The sequence below is a fragment of the Corvus moneduloides genome, chromosome 6 (genome assembly GCF_009650955.1).
Source record: "Corvus moneduloides isolate bCorMon1 chromosome 6, bCorMon1.pri, whole genome shotgun sequence".
NCBI classification, from domain to species: Eukaryota; Metazoa; Chordata; class Aves; order Passeriformes; family Corvidae; genus Corvus; species Corvus moneduloides.
This window is the reverse complement of record NC_045481.1, coordinates 61,238,840-61,261,370: the sequence shown is the minus strand read 5'-3', so window position 1 is coordinate 61,261,370 and position 22,531 is coordinate 61,238,840. Positions and strand designations below refer to the sequence as shown.

General features: G+C 42.6%; 1 long non-coding RNA gene across 2 annotated transcripts in view; it reads right to left on the bottom strand.

Annotated features, from left to right (window-relative positions):
* LOC116445972 overlaps positions 1-21,878 on the bottom strand; it is a 49,039-nt gene extending 27,161 nt beyond the window's left edge. For both annotated transcript variants that reach the window (XR_004240974.1, XR_004240975.1), the window contains exons 1-2: positions 21,756-21,878; positions 19,807-19,906 (exon numbers count right to left, since the gene is read on the bottom strand). This is a non-coding gene — a long non-coding RNA (uncharacterized LOC116445972). The remainder of the gene's footprint in view (positions 1-19,806; positions 19,907-21,755) is intronic.
* Positions 21,879-22,531: the final 653 nt, after the last annotated feature.

Below are 22,531 nucleotides of genomic sequence, written 5' to 3'. Positions count from 1 at the left end.
AGTGGGGTAACAAATTCCTTATGTTTACCTACACTTAATAATTCTCCTCTTCTGTTGCCTAATTTTGCTCTAAACATACCTTACTTTCTATTGACCTAACAGCCAGAAATTTCTACATCTGTCTTGATGAAGTACTTACAGAGGAGTTTATTGAGAATGGGTGAAATGTCTGAATTTGTAACTTCCAAAACCATTTCACAAAGAAAAATCTTTCTCCCCATTGACTGTCCTGGAATTTTTAGTCTGGGACACTCCAGTTTAAGGAAGCCATGACTCCGACCAAGCCACTGCTTTACACACTGCCCATATGGGAAGAAAAGAATGTTTTGCAGCAAGCACCTTTCATATGTGCACCCAAACCTTTGTTGAGGGGTGTATTTCAAATTCCCATTGAAGTTACAGATTGAAGCTTGGGGGGAAGGTAGTTTGCCATCTCACTCACTCCCTTACTGTCAGACACTTTATTGTGTTTATGTGTATCCATTCTGCCATGGAAAAAGAAAAGGGATTGGGGGATCTTTTTGTCTCAGTTTAGCAGCCCAAATGTACTGGAGTTGTAATTTAATACATCCAAAATGAGATGAGGTCAGAGGCAAATAATTGAAATATGGCCCTGAGAGTAAGCTGGTGCTATGGCATAGAGCAAACATGCATACATGTTTATAAATGATATGATGTGTAACTCTTATTATCGACTCAGAGATATTAATAATAAGCAAATACAAGAAAACAAAATTAGCGGAAGACACAGTCACCATAAAAGCAGAGACACTCCATCCCCGGGAAGTTTCTCATTGTCCACCACCAATTCCATTACATTCTCTGACTCATGTGGGAGGTTTTTCTGGTCTTTCAGATAGTGACTTCTCTGGGCTTTTTATAGTCAATATATTGTGCTCTCTAAAGGTCACCACTGAGGTCCAAACAATCTGGCAGTGTGTTACTGGCGAAGAAGAAGATTTCCAGCTCTGAGACCAAGCCAAATTTGTGGTGAAAACTTTACTTGGCTCTTAACTGACCACAGAAGTAATCAAGGGTTAAATCTTCTGTCTCATTTGGAAGACTTACAACTGGAGTAAAGAGAGGGACATTTAATTTATCAGCTGCAGAATAAGTAGTAAGTTGGAGTGCTCCATTAAAGACAGATCGAGGTTTTCAAACCCGATTCTTTTGCTTGGTGAAAACGTCCCTTTTAGCTGATATGCATGACTTGGATATCATGACAGATTTCACAACTATTGAATGAATATTCAGCGTGAATGCAGAAAATAATGGCCTCAAAAACATCTCTGTTTTAATAATGCAACAACAAGGTGGGTGTAATGTGGTCATCACCATGGTGATGCCTGCAGTGTGTTGGCCCCATAACATGAGAAAATTCCTCTTTTTTCACTCTTCTTTGCATATAAAGAGGCAGTGTGAAGTGAGATATAACGGAAGACCATATGTAGGGCATCTAAATGAGTATTGAGACATTTCCTTTTGCTATTAAGTGAGAAAAATTCTAGTTACCAAGAGCTTTTTGTGGAGGCTTTGGATCAGCCGGTACATATGGCTGCGCCTCCTTGAATAGTGCAGCTGAAATCATGGGAAATACTCACCCTTTGAAAGTTAGATCCAGATTTAAATCTTCTGCTGCCTTTGTAAAGAAATGTGATTGGAAAATGTTTTGTCAATAGTCAACTCACATTAGGATGGTCCAACCAAATAAGTGGGCAGGAGTATATTGAGCCATGGTGAGAAACGACAGAAAGTTTTTAGCCAGATCCACAGCTTGAGAAATTCCAATACCTGTAATAGAGCCATGCTGATTTCCACCAATTAAAGAGCTGGCCCTTTATTTTCTTTTTGATATGTTTTCCCCTAACACATATACAATACTTTCCCAAAAGTAAAAGCTGCTTCAAAGCATTTTTAGAGGAACATTAAAGAAAAGGAAGTTGTAACACTCTAACACTGCCATTATTTTATCTAGGACTTTACTGCAATTAAAAAGAATATAAAATGCTGTTGTTGCCCTGGACACTTACTTTTGGATTTTTAGCCTTGGAAAAACACAGGCTCCGACTCCTTGTGTCAGAGCAAGGGCCTCCACACATTGTCCCTGCATTACGCTTTTTGATCCTGTTAAAAAATGTTACCCTGTGCAGCTCCACGCATCAAAGGAACGCTTGTACACACTGGGATCTGTTTCAGCCCTTAGGCAACGAGACCAAAAGACCCTTCTCATAAATTCTAATTCAAAAGTTTTTAGTTATCAAGAGGAAGTTTCCAATTGCTCTCTCACATGTGGGAAAATATGTAAGCTACTGAGAGGACCTTTTGTCTGCGGCTTTAATGGGGGCAATTTGCAAGGGGGAGTGCAAAGGTTCTAATATGCAGTGTGCACAGACAGTAAGCAGGCACATACTTGGTATTTAATGAAGTTCCATGAATCATTAGCCATACAATAACCATCGGGTTCTATAAATCACCTGCAAAGATTTCTTGGGCTTTTTTAGGCCAATAAGTTGAGCAGCAGAGTGGAGCACCTCGAGGAGACCAGGAAGCAGGAGGAGGAAGGAAAAGAAAAAGATAAAAGCGGGGCACACGATGTATCATCTCTTAGCTGGCCTGCCAACCCAAAATTAAATCCTGTTGGTTTAACTTGTTGATTTTACAGGAAAACAAGGCAATAAAATGAAACTTGTCCTTAATAAAACCCCACTGTGGTTTGCAAGAGGAAAATGTAGCTGGAAGATTGCATGTATTTTAGACATCTGAATTGGAAAATATTTAGGAATTGTTCAATTTTCTTTCTTTTTTTCTTTCTTTTTATTTTGTCTTTTTATTTATTAATTCATTCTACTGATGAAACATCCCTTCGGGAATTCCTTTCCTTTAAAAACATCAAACCCTATCTTTACAGCTGAATAAAAGTTTGATTCTTTCCAATTAGGAAAAAAAGTAAATGTTATTTGCAAGACAGACTCTCTCAAGTGGAGTTTTTTTATACTGCAGAACATTCCAGTAACATATAGCTCTGTACCCAACCTGAAAAGACCAAATTTTTGCTGTAATTATGCAGGATGCAAAATTCATACTGGGTGATTAAAAGGCAGAATGGCCACGATCCTCTGCTGAAAAATCCCAAATTCATTTTAGCTGGTCAGGAGGCCAGACAGCAGATTCTCTCAGTTGCTCAAGTCCCTGCTAAATCTCCCTAAAGCAGAGCAGTGACGTCTCACTCCTTCCACACTCACATGTATTCTGAGATGCCACACTGTAAAAAGTCCCTAGGTTAATTTATTTTTATTTTTAGTCTCAGAAAGACAAAGAAAGAGATCATGCCAGCAATGGCAATGCCATGCATTAGGACAAAGAACAAAAAAAAAATCATGTTTGGGACTGATGCTGTGTCTTGTTCACCTCAGAAAATTCTAAAACTAGGAGCTAAAATTACCTAATTCCCACTCAGAGGAAGGACAGTGGGAATAACATTTTACCGTGTCTCTTTCCTTTGCTCATCAGTGGAAGTCAGAGCCTAAGCCACTCAGCCTAACACCCCACAGCCCTCCCTAGCTAATAGGAGAAATTAAAACCGAGGGACAACTTTGCAGCTACAGCTGAACTCCCACATTTTGGCTGCATTTTCCCCTCTCACTCCCACTTGGAGATGGGTTATAAAATGCAAATGGCAGCAATCAGTCCCCGAGGTGACATCGTGCCTGCGTGGCCCGCAGCGTGCTGGTGGCTGAGATAAAAGGAGATGGCAGCGCGCTGTTAATGCATTTACCTTTAAATACCACCCCTGCACGCCAGTATATCCAAGGGTTTCCAGCCAGTCCCTAATGATCATTTGTCCCCATCGCCATAAAAGCACCACACAGCACACTGGCCTGTCCCTGCCCAAGAGAGGCCCCAGCACTAAAACAGCGGGGAGGTTGCAGGTAAAGAATCCAAATAAATTAGCGGAGCAGTTTGTCCGGAGCGCCTGCCTGCCTGGGCCGTGCCAGGATCCAGACTTTGTTTCAGCTTCCCATCCAATCCATCATGTCAGGAACCAGAGCAGGGCTAAAGCAGGGAAAGATGGGAACTGGAAGACAAAACTGAGAGTAGGGAGGCTAATAGAGAGATGCTGCCATAACCATCTCAAGACACGGCACAGGACATAAAAGAGCCTTTTATTGTGACTCTTCTCCGTCCTGAAAGTGATATGGCCAGCAATAAAACAACAAACCCACCAGTGTGATTCCTGAGCTGAGAGCGATGTAAAAAGCTTGGTTTGGAAGAATAATTACCCAATTTGAATTCACACAAGATATTTCAAGTTAAAATGTAAAAATAGCATAACAACGCCCGCAAACACTTTTTATGGTGCAGCTGCAAAGAACTGATTGCTGTGCAAACTCGATTTTTTTACAACTTTAAATAGCTATAATTCATCAACACAATTGCTATTTTTCCATTTTTAAGTTTATTCCCTGAAAATGATGCCCATTGAGTAAAGGAAGCTCTCTTCTTGGGCAGCTTTTAAAGTTGATATTCAAAGCTGAACTTTAACCTGAGGGAAATAACTATTTCATTGACTCTGGAACGGTGGGGAGGGAAGGAAGGTCTGAAAGGAGGGGAAATATTTGATAGGAACAACATCACACAAATTGAAACTTTGCAGCATTTTCACGTGAATTCAGATGAAAAATATTCAGCAGCTTTATCCAGTCCTAGCTCTGTCCACAATTCAGTCTGTCTTGTCCTGTGATAATCCCTTCTCCTTTCACTGAAAGAAGAAGCACTTAATCACTTAGTGCAGATAGATTGCCAGGAAGTTTAATTAAAACAACTTATTTTAAGTGATCTTAAACAAGAGGTAAATGTATTTATTGTTCTAACATTTGGAGTGGGATAGGGGAGAGAGGAGGAATAACAACCTCTTGGTCCTTGGTATCAGGTTGCTCCTTTTATGAGCCATACGGTAGTGATTAGGAAGCTTAGTCCCTAAAAGTTTGCAGTCCAACTCTGAAGCACACTGTTGGGATTGTTTTCCCATGTTTCTGAGGCTCTGGTCCCCAATATTCAATGCAGAAGGCAGCAGTGGGCTGCATGTGAAAATGTTCATGGCCAAAGACATCAGCAGGGCAATGTCAGTTCTGGGCAGGGAGCTTCCTCATCCTGCTCTCCTGGAGGAAGGTGTGTGGGCTCTTCCATGTCCTTCTAGACTCATGACCTGAGGTAATATCCCCACATCCAAACACTTCCTGCTGCCAAGGGAATTCTGATCCTTCTCCAAATGTCTTCAGTCGTTATTTACAACTTGCAAACAAGTATAGAACAGAACAGGAGATTTTTTCCTGTTAAAACACAGGAAAGTAGAACTCACAAGTCCAACTAGCAGCTATGTCTTGAGATACAAAGAAATAAGATGATCCCTATTACACTCAGAGTTACATATATATATATATATATATATATATATATATATATGTAAAAGAGGATTTTTTTCCCCATGTTTCCAGGCTAAGAAGTCATGATTTCTTAACATAAGTCCATTTATTGCAAGTATTCCAGTGCTAGGCCTTGGACCTTTTAAGCGATGTATTCATGTTGGGAAATGAGTAAAGGAATATATGCAGCTTCCTCTTTGGGAGAACTTCAGCTGGGATGGTTGGATGAAATATAGGCCTCAGAACAGCCACTTGAAAGATTCCTACCGATTTCACTGGGCTTCACCTTGTTAACTCATCTGGATGCTTCACTTACTGCCAGTTCTACTGTGATAATCCTTGCAGAGGAATGGAGGAACTCCAGTTTGTAGCATTTAATAGCACGGCAACACCAGTAGCTGGAGCTAGATTCAGTGTCTGAGTCAGTTAAACCTTAATTTAAACACTTAACCACTGTGTATTTTGAGTGTGGGCCAAGTCTTGTTCGTGCTGAAATTACATGACACGGGCCGCGCTAAGATGTCAGCTCGAGCTACGCGCTAGAATGCAGCGGGGCATGAAGAGAGCCTGGGCTTGTGCTGGTCCTTAGCCCAAGCTCAGCTTTGTGCCTGCCTGGGGACGTCAGTCCCTGGGGCCAGCACTGGGCAAATGAGCCAGCAGTGGGGCCAGTGGGTCAGCAGGGCATGTAGGGCCACGCCGATCCCACTGCCGGTGTCTGCTGGGCCCCGAGTATGGGGCCTGCTGTGCTCCACCAGGACGTCTGTCCCCCGTGCTCCCCGGACTAGCTACCCTTCCTTTACAGCTCCGTGTGGGATGCACAGGCTGCCAGCATGGCAACAAATGGCTGTGGAGGGAGAAACCACAGCAGGGGCCAAGGGCACACCCCATGGCCCAGGTGGCAACCTGGTGCCATCCCGAGGAGACCTGAGCGGGGACACCAGCTTTAAACAATCTCCCACTTACTGCCATTTTTGCATGAATCCAAGATAAAAGGGGCACTTCAGACCTGGGAGAAGTTAAAGGTTTGTATTAAAAATCGACTGTCTGGCTTGAAAATTATGGAGCTTGACAGATGGAGGATGAAAGGCTGCAACAGAAGAAAAACACAGGCCACCACCCTTGACACCGCTGACCACCCCGTTGCTGACAGCTTCTTCCCACAGCCCTGCTCTCTAAAGCTCTTCCCGCTTTAAGGAAATGTATCAGAACACAGGAGTTTATCTGCCCTGACCTCTACCCTCAAACGGAACCCTCTTTCATGTTAATTCTCTTCACAAAACCCACCGCATGTAAGGTCCCTGCGGTGCTCTGGTTTATTTGGTTCTCATTATTTGTTGTTGGTGGTTGTTGCTGTTATCCTACAGCAGTTAAGCTCTGATCAAGAAATTCTGGAAGCACATTAAATATGATGTCGGGCTTGCTGCTTTCCACGGGTTTAAGGTGGGGAGCACAAGCCACATGCTGCTATTAGGAGAAGGTTTTAAGAAATAAGAACAGATGAGAATTTTTTATCGAAACATTTTAAATCAAGACAAAAGAACAGACTTCTGTGACAGCAAGATTGACAAGATTCCTCTCCTATATTTGGGTGGCACCTTTCCGCAGTTATAGCTTAATAGTTCAGCAACAAAAAAATTCAGGGCCTGATCCTCTGGTACAAATATCACAAATCGCAACCTGTCTGTTCAGCTTAGGTTCCCCAAAACAAGGCAGGCATTAGGGAAATGAGCTGAAATGAGGTAAATATTATATTCACACAGATAGTGATAGCTGGGATCATTTTTTCCAGCAGACCACAAGGACTCTGATGATGACATATTTTAACCCCTTTCCATTCTTTGGCTGAACAAAATAATGTTCTGAACAAGACCCCCAAACTTTACAAGGCAACTTAAGAAGGATGCTGTAGTGTAATTTAAAGTTCATCTAGCAGTTCTCCTGACAGTATAAGTGAGGTCACAGCACGGCTGAAGAAAATTCATTCTTAAATATGAATGAATGGATGCTTATAAGACCTTTTGTTTTTCTCTTTTTCCCCAGAGTTGAATTTCTGCAGATGATTTTCCTCTGTTGTTGATGCTTAGAAGACACGCAGTAATATGGGAGATGAGGGGAGGGACCCTCACACTGAACAGGAAGAACTGAAATAATAATTAAGATACAAGATTGTGATGCAGGAAAGGAGAATGTCATTCCTGGCTTTGCCCTGGTTTTCTGTGTGACCTGGAGCTGCTCCTCAAAGGGACTGGGAGCAGTAGCTGGCACCGTGGGAAGAAGCCACAAGCAGGGCGACCTGCACAGAGCCTGGGCTGAATTAAACATCTCAGTGTTCTTGAAATAGCCTGGGGGCCACTGGCAATTGTGATGTGCTGGACAGGGAAGCATTTTAAACCCAAAATTTGGAGGGGGTGGGGGGGTGGGGGTCTACAAATTCCTGTCCAAGCTGCACTGAACAGATGTCAGACCAGGATGTTTGCCCAAAATCCTCTCCCAAATATATACAGCTACATTTCTTCCTATCAAAAACCAAAACAAACAAAGCATAAAGCAAGCAATAACAGAAAACAGAGCAGAGTTTACTCTCACAGTCCAGACAGATGATACGGCTGAGCTAATCTAAAGCATCCCTTCTGCCAGAAGGGGACAATTCTCCCTTTACTCCTTCCTCCTTATTTCCTCTTGCTCCAGTCCCTCCCCTCTGCTGCTGTGTCAGCTCTAAAGCTCATTTGACTGGACAGTGAGAGCCTCAAATCACAAACCTAATGAAAAACTGACCCATCAAAATACAGTTTTCTGCAAGATTAGTGGGTTAAATTGCCTCAGCATGTGGTCAGAGGAAAGCAGGACCTGCATGAGACAGTGACTGGGATCAGGGCTGGAGAGGGAGGGAGCACTTGGCTGTTGGAAAAGGTTACCTGTGCCTCTGGCTCAGGATATGCAACCCAGATTTTATCACCACCTTTAAATCGTGTTTTATTCAGACACAGGGGAGCAAGACTCCTGTGCTTTTATTTTTACTGCATGTTCTTCCAGCCCCAGTGCCAACACACCACTGTCACTCTCCAACTTCCCTGTCCCAACCAAGGGAGAAGTTGCCACACTGCACACAGGACCATCAGTGATTTTAAGTGCAGGAGATAATAAAAAGAGGCACCAGTGGCAGGAGTAGCTGTCACTGACACTGAGCTGGGAACCCAGCTCCTTCTCATGACAAAATGCCATGGTTTATATTTCTCACAGGAACTGATAGAGAGGCTGAGGACCTCATCTTTCCCATCACAGATGTGTCCAAGCTGATGATCAAAGATGTGAATCTCTCTCAGTCTTTGCTGGAGTGGAGAGAGAACTTCTTCCTGTTATCCGACAAGTGCATCTTTTCCAGTCCTTGCTGTAGGGACTGGAACTCCAGTGTGTGCCCCCTCTCCTTCCCCCTCCCCTCCCCAATAAATACCATCACTGTAAGGTTACATACAACTCTTACTTGAAATACATCTCCTACTTCCCAAATTAAAGATCAGCTCAATGGGCTGAAGGGACTTAAACTCTCTAAGCAGTGTAAGTCTGTCTGCAGCTAAATAGGGATTTTGAGAACCTAAGTTTTCAGCTCGTGGAGGGGACAGAGCCTTTAGGCACCTGGGCTGCCCACCCTGTCAATCTCCCACTTTGTTAGACAACAGAGGAGGAATCTGACTCCTTTGTTTCTCAGAGCAATTATTGTCACTGTGATTTTACACCGTAGAAGGACACAGTGCCTAAGGAACAATGATTACACGCGCAAAAGGGTGTTTTTTCTTTCAGGAAGCAGCATAAAGAAAAGTATTGCTCTTCAGCACAACATGGCATTTGGACACAGGACCACCAGGGTGATGGAGCTGTTTTTCCTCTCCATTCATCCATTTTAAAATCTGTAAGTTGCTATAAAATGAACAGATGCTATTAACACTTCAGTGGATTTGTGAGGAAACTGTGATTCATCCTCAGCAGCAAGTCAATATAAACACATGAGATTGCCTTCAATCTGCTTCCCAAGCCCTAGGAGGCCTCACAGAGTCAAAAAAAGAGATTTCTGCAGAAGATTCTTCTGGTTGCACACCCAGAATAATTGTCTAATTTAATCATGGATGCCAGTTGCTTGTAGTTGAGTACCAAGCGTGGCTTTTGCTGTGGTATTTGCTGTGGAATAGATGTGAAATAATTGCACCAGGTAGGAATGAAGGTGGAATCCTTCGATCACTGAAGCCTGGAAGAGGTAGATGGTTTTATATCTAAATTCAGAGAAATAACTGAAGCATAAGCTTGGCCCATGTCAGTGAAAGAATGACATAAATGACCACAAATCTCCTGAATCCCAAACACAAGACAGTTTTATCACCAGCATTTTCTAAACTGTAAAAACCATAGGAAATAAAAAAAAGTAGAAGCTGTTATTGAGCTGGGCACTGGAACAAGAGGATCTTTTCTAAATCCTTTGCACTTCTGTGATCATTCTAATGCCTAATTTATGCTCTGTAGAGGTGAATTTAGAGGGCACAGGTGGTTTATTTGTGGTCAAAGCCTAGAACATCCCATCAATTTAGTTTAATCCTGGCACTGCAAAGTTTCCTACATGGCCTTGGTGAAATGTCACATTATGGTTCAGCCCCCTACCCCTGAAAATGAGCTTAATAACATCATTTACTCTCTCCATTGCACTGTTCAGATTATTCATGAATTTTTCAGGGTAAGAAAACATCTGCCATATGGCAGCAAGCACCAAAGAGCCCTGTCTTTAACTGCAGGCTCTGGGCTTTTCTATGGCACAGATAATTCTGACTTAGAATAGCTGTTTTGGGGCAGGATAATTGTTCTGCCACAGGGATTTACCAGGAGTGGAGACAACTGGTCCAAAAATGCAGATGAATGAAAAGCCTTTTTTTTGGTGGATTCAAGAAGATGCTGACTGAAAAAGTAATTTTTAGAGATCTGCTGGATGCTGGGGCCAAAACCAAAAGGTAAAGTTTCTAAAATAGGTGATAGCCTGGTGGCTGAGGCATTCCTCTATGATGGTGGAAAACAACAGAGGCAGACTTGAGTCACCCATTCCCTAAGTAACTGGTCCAACAAGCACCAGGTCACTTTTCAGCATCTTTTTGCTTTTTTCAGTGAAAAAATCCAAACAACCTTGATTCTGTCCTGCTAAAGAATGGAATACTTTCTGAGGCTTTAAAACCTTGGCAGGACAGAAAAAACACCTCGTCTCCTCTCTTAATTACAACAACAGCTCCCTAACACAGTCCAAGCCGAAAATCCCTTGTGTTTGTGCCTGGCCACTGGAAATATCACAGGTATGAAAAAATTTCATGCAATTATGTGATTCGGGGCACTTCCCAGACTTTTGCTCTTTTCTCTTAATTGTCAGGTTCTGTTCAAATACATGAAGTCTGTAGCTCTTTCCTTTGTGTGAATAGCTTTCTCAATCCCTATACAGCTTAATATTCTGTTGCCCTATTAAGCTAGCCATGCAGAAAACGGTTTCTAGCCAAATAATAGGAATAGCAAACGTATGAACTCTATACCTCAATGAGGTGTTAACTTCAAAGCCTTGTTATTTGGGAGTTGGGGCCATTTAAATGCTGACATTATTAGGCAAGGAAGTCTAAGAAACAAGCACTCAGTGGGAGTCAAAGATCTTTTTAAAAAGCATTTTCTTTATGCTCATCACACCCCAATTCATTTAGGATGGGCTCCTGTTCTATGCCTACACGTTTCCTAATTAAGACTTCTTTCCTTGCCACAATGTTTAGGTTGGAAGGAATCTGAGGCTCTCAGTGTACCCCCTTCATGATTGGCATATTTTGTTCTTTCCCCTCTCCCATCTCCCTGGTTGTAATTACATTACAGTGGCTTATCTCTCCATCAAAGGATGGGTAAGTGGTCCCTTTATAAACCTGCTCGAGCAGCTGTTGGCCAGTCAGGGAACACTGAGGCCTGACCAGAGCTACACTTTCCCCAAAGGGCTTATCTATATTATGCCGCATTGAATGCGATGTGAATCGGTGTAGACAAGAACAAATAGCATTCAGCACATGTCAGCTAAGTGCAGTTTTAGCCTGGCCTCATCAGTGTTTAATCATGATTAGCTGACATGCACAGTTTATTGTGGTCTTCACCAGCCAACATATTGTGACCGGTATTACGTCAATTACTCAGTTACCCAAAATTGCATTCAGACATGATTAAATCCTTCCATTTCTATGGCTTTGTGGAGACTCAGCGACACGAATTTGGCTCTTTGGGACCTGGGCAGCCAAGGCTCACATCTAGGTCTGGGCCTGGCTCTTGTCACAGGATGATGCAAAGCCTCTGGACCATCCGCTCAGTGACAGCAAGGCACGGCTGCAACACGTGCAGGGATCTCAGACTGGCTGCAGACTAGGTCTGAGTGCTCAAAACATGAGGTCAGAGCACCACAGGCTTCACCTGGCAAAGAGGCAAATAATTGCTCCTGTTTCAGGTGGGGAATACCATTTGTGCCTTACCCAAAGCCCAAGGCGTTGCAGGTTTCCTGCTGCAAAAGCATCCTGCAATGCCACACCTGACTGCAGCTTGGGACAGCCCAGGGAAGAAGGTGCTAACTGAGGCACTGCCAGAAACTGTCTCACTCCTGCTGGGAGAAAAAGTGGGATTTATATTCCAAACATTATGAAATAATACCCCTTTATTCCGTAGACTCTTGCATTGCTAGCATTTAAGTCAGGTCTGCACACTTGCACTGGGTGAGCCCCACATTTGCAGCAGCAGCAGCTCCACACAGACTCCTTCTCGGGTCTCTTTGGGGCTGCCTGTTCATGTGCACGAGATCAGCTTCGTGTTTGCCCCATTCAAGCCTAATTCCAGCTTCGGTTCCAAAAGCAATAAACCCTTGGCAAAACACTCTGCTGATACTAAAGGACTCGGAATTTTCTGTATACTCAGTATCTTTCTATAACTCAACATCCACATCCAACTCACCAACAATAGCCGTGGGGGTTTTTTTACTTTTTTGAATTCTTTCTAGAAATCCTGAGGCGCCAGGTGAATGGCAGAAATCATAATATTTATTTTTCTGGCCCAGATCACTTGCAGGGATTTCACAGAGGCATAGCAGGCAGTCGATACCTTTTCAGCTGGAGTCCCTGTTCTAGTTTTGCACCCAATAACCTCATAGCCAGTGTATGCATTACCCATTTTTTTTCCAGAAAGGAAAATATCCTATGGGCCCTTCTGCTTCTGCTGAGCTTGCGTGCTGTGGGGTCGATGGAAGATCACCTCTTCTAGTGGTGCCCGCTCCTCCAAGTGCAAAGACACGTGGTTTGGGAACAAAAGGCATTATTCAGCCCCTGGGAGCAGAACACTGGCATCTATGTTTTACAGACTATTTGAAGCCCGAGATTTTTAGGGGTCAGCAGCTTCCCCAACCCCTGTGCTCATTTTGCTGGCACCCCTTGGGCAGGAGAGCTACAACAAGAACAGTCTTTCTGAAACCTGGGCATCCTCAGGCTCCCAGAACTGGCAGTTACTGTGTGCAGGGAAATTCTAAGTCATGTACAGTTGAGGCCACATCTGGTGTGAAATGCATTTACCGTAAGCACCCCGACCACACTGAGGCAATGTTTAAAAGCTACAACATTTTCAACTAAAACACCATGAATCAGTCATCCGCTCTCTACATTTTTTCCTTCCTAACACAGCAGATCGCTGAAATATTCATGCACACATTTTCTTTCCTAATCTTCCTCTTCCTCCCAGCCTGAATCTGAGGAGCAGGAAAGTGTAGCGGGCAAACCCAGAAACATTTGTTGTACTTGGATGTCTGGCTGTAGCTCCCGGTTGTGGTATCGCTGGATGATTCCAGGCAAAGAGAAGCAAGCTTTGCTCACCAAAGTTAAAATCTGGCACTGATTCTGCTTTTGCTTATTTTGGTATAAAGCAGGAATTTCTCCTCTTTAGTCAGTAGGGTTGTACCACGAGGGTAAATTAGAGGGGAGGCAACTCAGCATGTAATAAACAGGAGTGAGAAAAGAGAACCCTGCGGGAGGCGAATATGAATTGGGTAATTTGAGAAAAATAAAATAACCTACGGGGATAAACTGAAGCTATTTTGCTAAAAAAAAAAAAAAAGACGAAAACTGCCCTTACTTGGTCCAGGAGTATCAGGTTTAAAGCCTGATGAATTCAACAAACTTTTGAATCACCAGGTAAGGAGCCTAACAAGATTTTCCTGCCAAAGTGCTGAGCAACTTCATCCACCTCTGTCATTGCCATTCCTGTGCCTGATCCAGGCAGGATCCCTAGAACCTGTGCATGGATAAGGTACCAGTTGAACCAAGAGTTTTGGAAAGTAGTAGACATTAGGAAAAGAGCCATGAGACGAACTGAAAAGTACGAAATCGGGAAAGTGCGCTATCAACCTAACAAGGAGAAGGTTAGGGAAAAATACATGTGGGAAATGGGAAATGCAACAGGCAGATCATCAACATAACTGCCATAGGTATTCCTGGAATTTGAAGTGAAACAACACCAGACTAAAAAGAAAAGCCTGCATTTCAATTATTAAGTATTAGGTCCTGTCTCCTCCCCTCAGTATTGACAGCTGGGATATTATATTAATTATGTTATGTTATGTTGTATTTATTATATTATATTACATTATATTATATATATTATATTGTGTCTCAGGTTGCCTCTTTTGGACGAGGGTTATGCTCATGTTTTTACTTTAGATATTGTCAACTTCTCAACTGTTCTAGTGGAAATGCTAAGGTATAATATATTTCCCCTAAATATTTCTGACAGGAGCTAATCCGAGGAAGTTCTGTAGTTTGCACTACAAAGTGAGTAGCAAAGGTGAGCACGAAGCGTCATCACACGAAGGATTTCTGGATTTATAAACCATGGTCTGATTATTCCCATTTTATAGAGGAGTCACTGAGGCAAAGGGAGTGGTCTTGTCCTATGGCTGTAAATGGAGGCTCCAAGAAAGTCCTTGTTATGTGCACTGCCCTTGAAGCTCTGCTAATGCTTTGTCATTAGCTCAGGCTTCCTCCCAAAAGTTGGAGGTGTTTAACCAGCCAGCTGGGGTGTGACTGCAGTCATTTGAGCCCTGTTCTGGAAGGTGCCTGCCCGTGCAGCCAGAGCACACCACCTCTCCGTGCCACCATGAACACCTTGACACCACTATCGTTATTACCTGAGGGCTGATTTTAGTAAGGGGTACCTTTTCAGTTACAATTGCACCAAACTATGAGCTCTGTAGCCAGGCTCGCTGGGAGAGTCAAATCAGTGAAAAAAAAAATAAATTAAGGATAGGCCTGGCCTTAGTTTTAGGGGCTGTCTCATCCTGGTTTTAACTGATTTCTTCCCCCTACAGAGCCCTATCCCCAACAGTGCCTCCTGTCATCAAGGGCTGCACTGAACTGCACTATCAGCAAACCTTCAAGCCTTACAAAGAGAGAAGAGAACATGAATTAGCTGAAATAAAAGACCTTGGCCAGATTGCTTTGTTGGATAAAGCACCTTTGTTGTAAGAATGTGGGAAAGGAGAGTCCAGCCACAGCTCATCCAGATTCCTTAGACACACACGCCCAGTGATATGTATTTGTGAATATTTTCCACATTTATATCTGCTAACCAAAGCAACCAGTTTTTACTTGTTTAATTACTGCTGAAGAAAGAGGAACTGTCAGTGCTTTAAAGAGTTATGCCAAAGCACAGGGTGGGTTCTCTCTGATTCATATGCTGCATGGCTACAGAAACCAAGACCCAGCATCAGGAATGCCAAGCAGTTAAAAAAGCAGCAGTCCAGCTCTATGGCGTATTTTTAATCTAACTCCCTCATTAAATTAATGTTATTCCTGACTTTCCCAGCAATTTAGCAGCGTATCAGCCGTTTTATCAAAACACAAGGAAACAGGAAGACCTTTTGGGGGGTATAAGTGTGGGACCTAACAGACTGTGCTATGCTAATGAAGTTTTGCTCCTCTTATTTTCCAAGTGAATGAAAGTCACCGCAGCTCTGGCTCTCTCTTTAACTTCATTGGTACACAACATTACCACAGGAAGTAGATTAAATAAATACATATGATTGGTTTTTTACCGAAGTGGAAAATATCCCTTGTGCTTTGTGCACAGAAAGGCATGGAGGTGACCTATGTGAAGCCTTTCTGAAAATCACCACCGCCATTAAAAACCCCCAAATCCTCGTAGTCCGGAAGATTTTCAAGAAACTTGGCAGATTTTGGTCTTTCCATCCCCGGTGAAGATACAAGTTTGTGAAGAGTAAGCTGAGGATGCCAGCTACCTCCTCTATATATCCAAAAACTGGTCTTAAATCTCACAGGAAGAGAGGGAGATGATACACAACAAGAAAGAAAATTTGGGGTAATATTCCATGGACATTTGAGTGGATCAGAATCAGGATGGAAAATGCGCTCTAATAAAGCTCTGTAACATTATTACCATAATGACATCTGCACCTGGCTTTGGGAGGATTTACACCAGGTTGTAAGGAGACACACAGGGAAGCAGACACTTCTGGATGCACAGGAATGCAGTGTTCAGCCTTGAGGTGAATTTGCAGGGTGATCCTGAACCCTTCCAGAGGCCTGAAATTTCTGCCCATCCGTCTCGTTCCCATGCTTCTTATCTCTGTCTGTTATTAAACTACAGGGTTTAACCTCCTTGCTCAGTCTTTCCATCTGCAAAGAGCAATATTCACTTTTCTTTCAGAAAAGGATTTTAGGATTAGAGAGATGAGAGTGCTGCCTCCGAGCATGGAAAAACCCCAGACAGATGCACAAAACGAAGTCAAGATTTTGATGTAGGGTGGCCACTGCTCCATGAACTGTGAAATGAAGGAACAGTGGGCAGGAAAAGAAAGACACTTCTCCTGGGACCTTCAAAAGTAGCTGTCTAAACCTGGAGATTTCACATCTAGAATCACACATTTGATAGCCCTTTATAAGCCCTCCTGCAATTTACATGTCACAGTATCCACGACAGGTAAATTAACTTAATTACAACCATCACACACTTGAGAAAACTGGGACACAGCAAAGAAGCAGCTCATTGTCACCACTGGCCCTACAGCCCAGACCTTTCTGATGGGTAAATCACTTGTCAGAAAACACCAATTCAAGTTTTAGTTTCCTAACATAGGATTCCACCCAACACCCTGAGACTGGCCAAGTGTCCCTGAGGTTATTCAGAGGTAAACCAAGGGTTTGTTTTATTTGTTTTAAGTGAAATTACACTGCTGAAACGGTGTTGAAGAGAGAAGGGTTTAGTTCTACAAATCTTGCACCTTGCAAGTTCAAGTAGCCCGTCTAGACAGCGTATTTTATGCTGTGCTGACATGTATATAGAGGAACAGTTGAAGCAAGAAGCCTCATATCCATGATTTGAGCAGGAACAAGAAGGATACTGTTCAGGTACGTTTGTTATATCCTCAGATACACTGGTGGTGCTGGTATGAGTTTCCCAGGGCCAGGTTCTAAATGCAGTTGTGCCCAAATTAAAAGTGACTCCCCTGGACACAATTATCCCAGGTCTTCCCTTTCGATGTCCAGTTAGAGACCAAATGGTGTTGTCACATTTGTGTTCACAGCCAGTAAGTGGCTGTGTCCAGCAGAATATGATTCATTTCTATGGTAAGTACAGTTTTTGGGGGCTGCATTGCTCACTGTTCAAGAGACAAGTGATAAATTCATGGTTGGGGAATATACAGCAACAAGTGAAGGCACAGAGAAACCAACATGAGAGAAGCAAAACAAGTTTTGAAAGTGGCTTTTGCTTAATAACAGCTCCCACCCAATAGAAAAACTGCACTGTCGGTGGTGAGGAACGATAAGGGAAAACTTGCATCACCAGAAAGGTTGTCCCAGAGAAAACTGCTGTCTGGGGAAGTTCAGAGGAGAATCCAGTCTTTCTTCTGCCCTAAGCATATCAGGTTTTGAGGATTTCGTGCAAGGCTTGAAGCAATTTTCAATGCTAAATGTTAACAAGGCTTTCAGATAGTCCTGGGATGTTGGGATGCAAGGACCGAACAAGATCCGTTTACACAAGCAAAATGGATATTTAAATAGAAAGCAGCCACCATCAAAAATGTTTTTTAAAATGCTGTTTTGGTTAATGCAACGTACTGTACTTCTGCCAACAAAGGCGGTTTCTGATCAGGACATGCCGTGCTTTCCTCTGGAGATTTTGCAGGCAGGGTGGTCTTCCATGAGGGACGGGAAAGGGCTTAGTTAACATTACACATCCTTCATACATGCAGGCTGGTCAATGTAAGGCGTTGCAGCTGTGCAGTTTGTCACCAAAAACCAAGCTGAAAGGAGTCTAAATGCAGGAGACCGACGGGAATATGACCTGGTCACTCTCAACACCTTTGATTCTCCCCTTACATAACAAAGCAACTTCTCCTGCATTAGTGCAGCCTTGGTCTTTAGAGAGAGTAGTCAGATGGTAAAGACAGGGAACAAAAAGGGACAGTGCAAAATACCCTAATAAAGTGATTTCTTATTTTCCCATAGACCAGAAAATAAGCCTGCAGTCCCATTATGCTACTTTACGTTTACTTTGGTAGGAAAAAGCTTTGGCACTGGAAGAAGATTGCACTTTGTACCACAGAGATCTAAATCCATTCTGAAGGCAGGAGCTGCTCTAAAGACCTCAGCTTCCCCTGTCTTTACAGATGCCTGTAGAAATCACCTCTGTGCAAAGGAGGGGTGTAGCTGGCAAATCAAGGGGATTTCAGTGGGATAACATGTTGCTTCTATTTAAGAAAGCATCCCTGACCAGTGCATGTTTAAACCCAGAGAGACCTGAGCACAGGCTTAAAGCTAAACATATGCTGAGGTCTCTTCCTGAAACAGATACACATGAGGAAACACTGATCAGTTAGAATATGGGATTCATTCTCTGGTTCATCCCCTCTTTTCCTCCTAGAATTTCTAGAGTCTGAAATGCAAAGAGTCCATCTAAGCTAATAGGGAGATGTTTATGTAATTATATGTGTGTAGCAGGTACAAAGAACCTATTTTAATACCATAAACATGATGGTCACCTTCCAGGTTAAGCAATTTACTAAGATCATTTGGTTTTATATTGACCTATCTAAAAATTTGCAAGTTGGAAATTTCGTGTCTCTCTTTGAAGCAAAGTAACCAAGCCATACTATCTCCCAGGTACTAATTCCAAGAAAATAGCTATTACACCTATCATCCATATTATTAATGTTATTATTATTATTATTATTATTATTATTAGCAGTGTTTTCCATCCTGTGCAAAGCAAGCATTTGAAATAGGGCATGGATATGAGATTATCATACCATTAGAACCATTCTCCTTCACTTCTGTGGTTAAGACTAGAAAGACTTGGGAAACCTGTTTATCGGATTTCTTAAATTCCAAAGGTTTTAGCTGTAAAAATTCAGCTCCGGCAAAAAGGAATCATCCAGGAAAAGATGCCATCATTTTTCCTAATCTCAGCCAAAGCTTATTCTGAAAGAATTTCCACTGAAATAAATGGGATTGTTCGCAACGTCGGGTCTATTCAGCATACATACAAGTGAAGGAATGCTGCACGCAATTTTGAGGCATTTTCTTACTCCCTTATTCCCAAGTTACAATATAGTCAAGATGGCCACTTCAGTTCTCAGGCTCACAGCTTGGAGTGCTGCTCCAAAAGCACATTCCTGGCTGAGATGGGATCTCCAGGAAGTGGGATCAGCACATGACTGAGCACCTCCAAGAGCACAGTTGGATGCACAGCCCAGGCCATGGCTACTTCCAGTTAGGAGTTTGTGACCCATCGCATTCCTGCAGAGACTCTCTCACCATCCCTCTTCCCTTCCACTTCCTCGGATTTGCCACATCTTTTGACAGAACCTCCTTCCAGCTGGAGGCTTTAGAGGATGAGTGAAGTGGTTGGGATGGACAGGAAGGGTAACCTGGATCAGCAGCAGCCGAGGCAGCACATCTGCTCACACACAGAACCTGGGCAGCAGTGCTGGAAATCTCCTGTGTGGGATCCAGCTGAGGGCATCTTCAAGGCTGCTGTTCCCATACATCAGCAGCTATGAGGAGGGGGAACACACAGCCCCATCCCAAACTAGGATGATCCCATTCAAGGCTGAGGTATCACTGCAATGTGTAGTCACAAACATAGAGAAAGAGTAAGGATTTACAGTTTGTACACAACAGTGGCACCGTCAGTAGGGTTATAAACCAAGTGCTCATCAGTTACACCATGATTTTGCTCACTTAATTCTACCTAATTCAGGTCCTTCATGGCAGCCTTTGAGACATGATGAAATCTCCTTATTTTCTAGCTCCCATTCATCCCAACTCCAGGAGATACATACCAAGCTCATGCCATAGTGACCTCCACAATCCACACTTGGGTCTTTGCACCTTGGGCTGCTCTTTCAATCTGCCAGCTCATTACTCTGCCTGGTGGACATTCTGCACAGAGGAGAGAAAAGCCCAAAATCTTGTCACTGCACAAGAGTAACCTGCTTTTAGACCTTTATCAGGCATATATTTATACCAGATGACCTACTTGATGCCACAAACCATGAAAATCTATCTTGAATTTCTTTATAAAAATTGCTGGGGGCTGTACCAAGCAATCATTCCCAAAATTCTGAAATGAAACAATTTCAAAGTCTATGTTACAAAAATAGCATGTGGTGATACCAGCTTTGGAAGATTAGAGAAATGAGGCACAGCTACAACCTACTCACCTTGGACAGTCTTGATGAAGCACTCATGTAAACACAAGGACACTCAAAAAGAACACATTCATTACAATTTCCTGGGGGAAAATTCTCAAAATGCCACAGAAAGCACCACGACTTTGGGATATGCATCCAAAACACAAGGTAGAGAAGAGCTGTTACAGTGTGGAAAAGCTGTGCTTGGAAATCCTTGGGATTCTACAAGCCCCAACCAGGTATTCATGAAAACAGAGGAGGAACTTGAAGGAAGAGGGAAGTCATGCTTAACAGGTCCTTGGTACTTAATAAACCATTAGCTTTTGAGATAGATGCATCTCGTGTATATATTTACATATTTCATAAGCCATAGATATTTGCCATACAGGGCTTTGCTGGTTTGGGGTTTTTTTTCCAGAATGCTATTTCAGAAAACTAAATTTAATAAGTTTCTGCAATAAAATTTCCCCCTCTGGGTTGTATATTGAAAAGAACAAAAGAATTAAGAGTTCTGATTCTCCGACTTCCTGAGACTGCTGTCATTACTAAATGAATGAACTAATTTTGTGATGAAAGTCATTCTTAGAAGAAAAATATTGAAATATTAATATCTCCCTACTTTTTAGTAGAAATGGGTGATGTTAAAGTTCTGCTGCACTTACTGCTCTGAAATACCAATGTAAATTGGTAAAACCAACCCAAACTGATCTGATTTGGTTCCCCTTTTTTTTTTCTAGAGGGTGGAAAATTTTGTTTTGCTTTTTTCCTGACTCATGAAAGACACCAGACAGTGATGTGGATGATGTGGTGAAAGCTCTGAAGAAAAAAATCTACTTAAGTCAAGGAACAGGGGAAGTGGTCACTCTGCGAGGTCATTTTCCTGTGAGACTCTGTGACAGCTGGAGAAAATTAACCAAAATATCTGCATTCCAGAGAGGTATAAAAAGAAGAAAGAAAGGGAGGGGAGAGGGTCAAATGTCTTGTGGAAACCTGTAGGAATGGCAATGGCATTTTCTATATGGGCTCGCTCAATCTGGTTTCCTGACAAAATCCTACAAAAATAGGAGGAGATTTTTAAGGTCTCAGAGGGTAGTCAGGCAGCCAGCTCCCTTAAAAGTCAGCAGGACATTCATTAAACTTGAACAGATAAGCTGCATTGGATCTTTTCTCTGATGCTGGCACAGGGACCACACAGAAATCCTGTTCCTAACACTTTATTACCATTTAAAGCTTTACAGATCAGTCACACTTCCAGAGTGGAAGAGCTTGGAAGACAGCAATAATACCAAGGTAATCAGATAGATTCTTTGGTTTCCATGTTTGTATTTCAAGGAAATAGCCAGTGAATGCCAAATTTGCTTCTACACTATTTCTGATTCCCCAGCATTGCTTTTGTTTTGCAATCCTGGAAAACTAAAATTTTTTCAAACATTTTAAAAACTGATTTGTATTCTCTTAAAAAATCTCACAGTTTTTTGTGTCCTATTTCTCCCAGGCCAGAACCAAAACTGAACTTTAAAGCCTTAATCCTGTCAAAATTAGTGTATTTTTGTGAAACATTTTGACTCTGCCAAATTGAATATCAATTGAAACCATACCTTCCCACCTTCAGAGCACTTCCATCCCCATGGATCCTCTGATCATTTCAGACTACTCTGCAAAGAAAAAGAACAGTAAACAAAGTCTCTTTGAGGTGAAGCAGCTCTCTGTCGCAATTTCAAGCAATGAAATCAATTCATGCATGAGGGATTCTGAGTTAACAAAACTCTGCAGACCCAGGCTCAGGCACCCTCTCAGTGGGAGCAAGACAGACAGAAGGACACAGGCAGGAGTCAGGAGATGACATCCACAAGCAGAAGCAAATCAAAAGGACTCACAAGCAGAATTAAGATATTTTTCCAGAGTCCCAGGCTTTACAGTTGAGGTGAGGATTTCAAAACAATACAGCTCTTGTTTGGGTAACTAAATTTTACAGACCAGTCCATATCTGTGACCTCCCGCTGCAAGATACGGAGCCAGATTTCCCTCTGAAAATCCATCTACCTCTCGAGCTTTTTTGGGAAGCTGAGCCTTTCCAACAGCCCTGTGCTAAAACCATAAGCCTTTCTAGAATTGCTGCAAAAAGGCAGAAATGCTACAAAGAATTTTGAGACATCGCAACCTATAGCAGGTTACCTACAAGTGGAGAAGCAACTACTTCACATCTGCAGCAAGGCTGTGCGTTGTGGTGAGATCTGGACATTCCCTGTTCACTGCTGGTTTCACATTCATTACAGCCAGGATAAAATAGCATGACTTTTAGCTAGCGAAAGCAGAATCTGCGGAGAAAGTTGCAGAAGGATTTCATGTGGTCTCCAAAACCTAACTCAGCGAC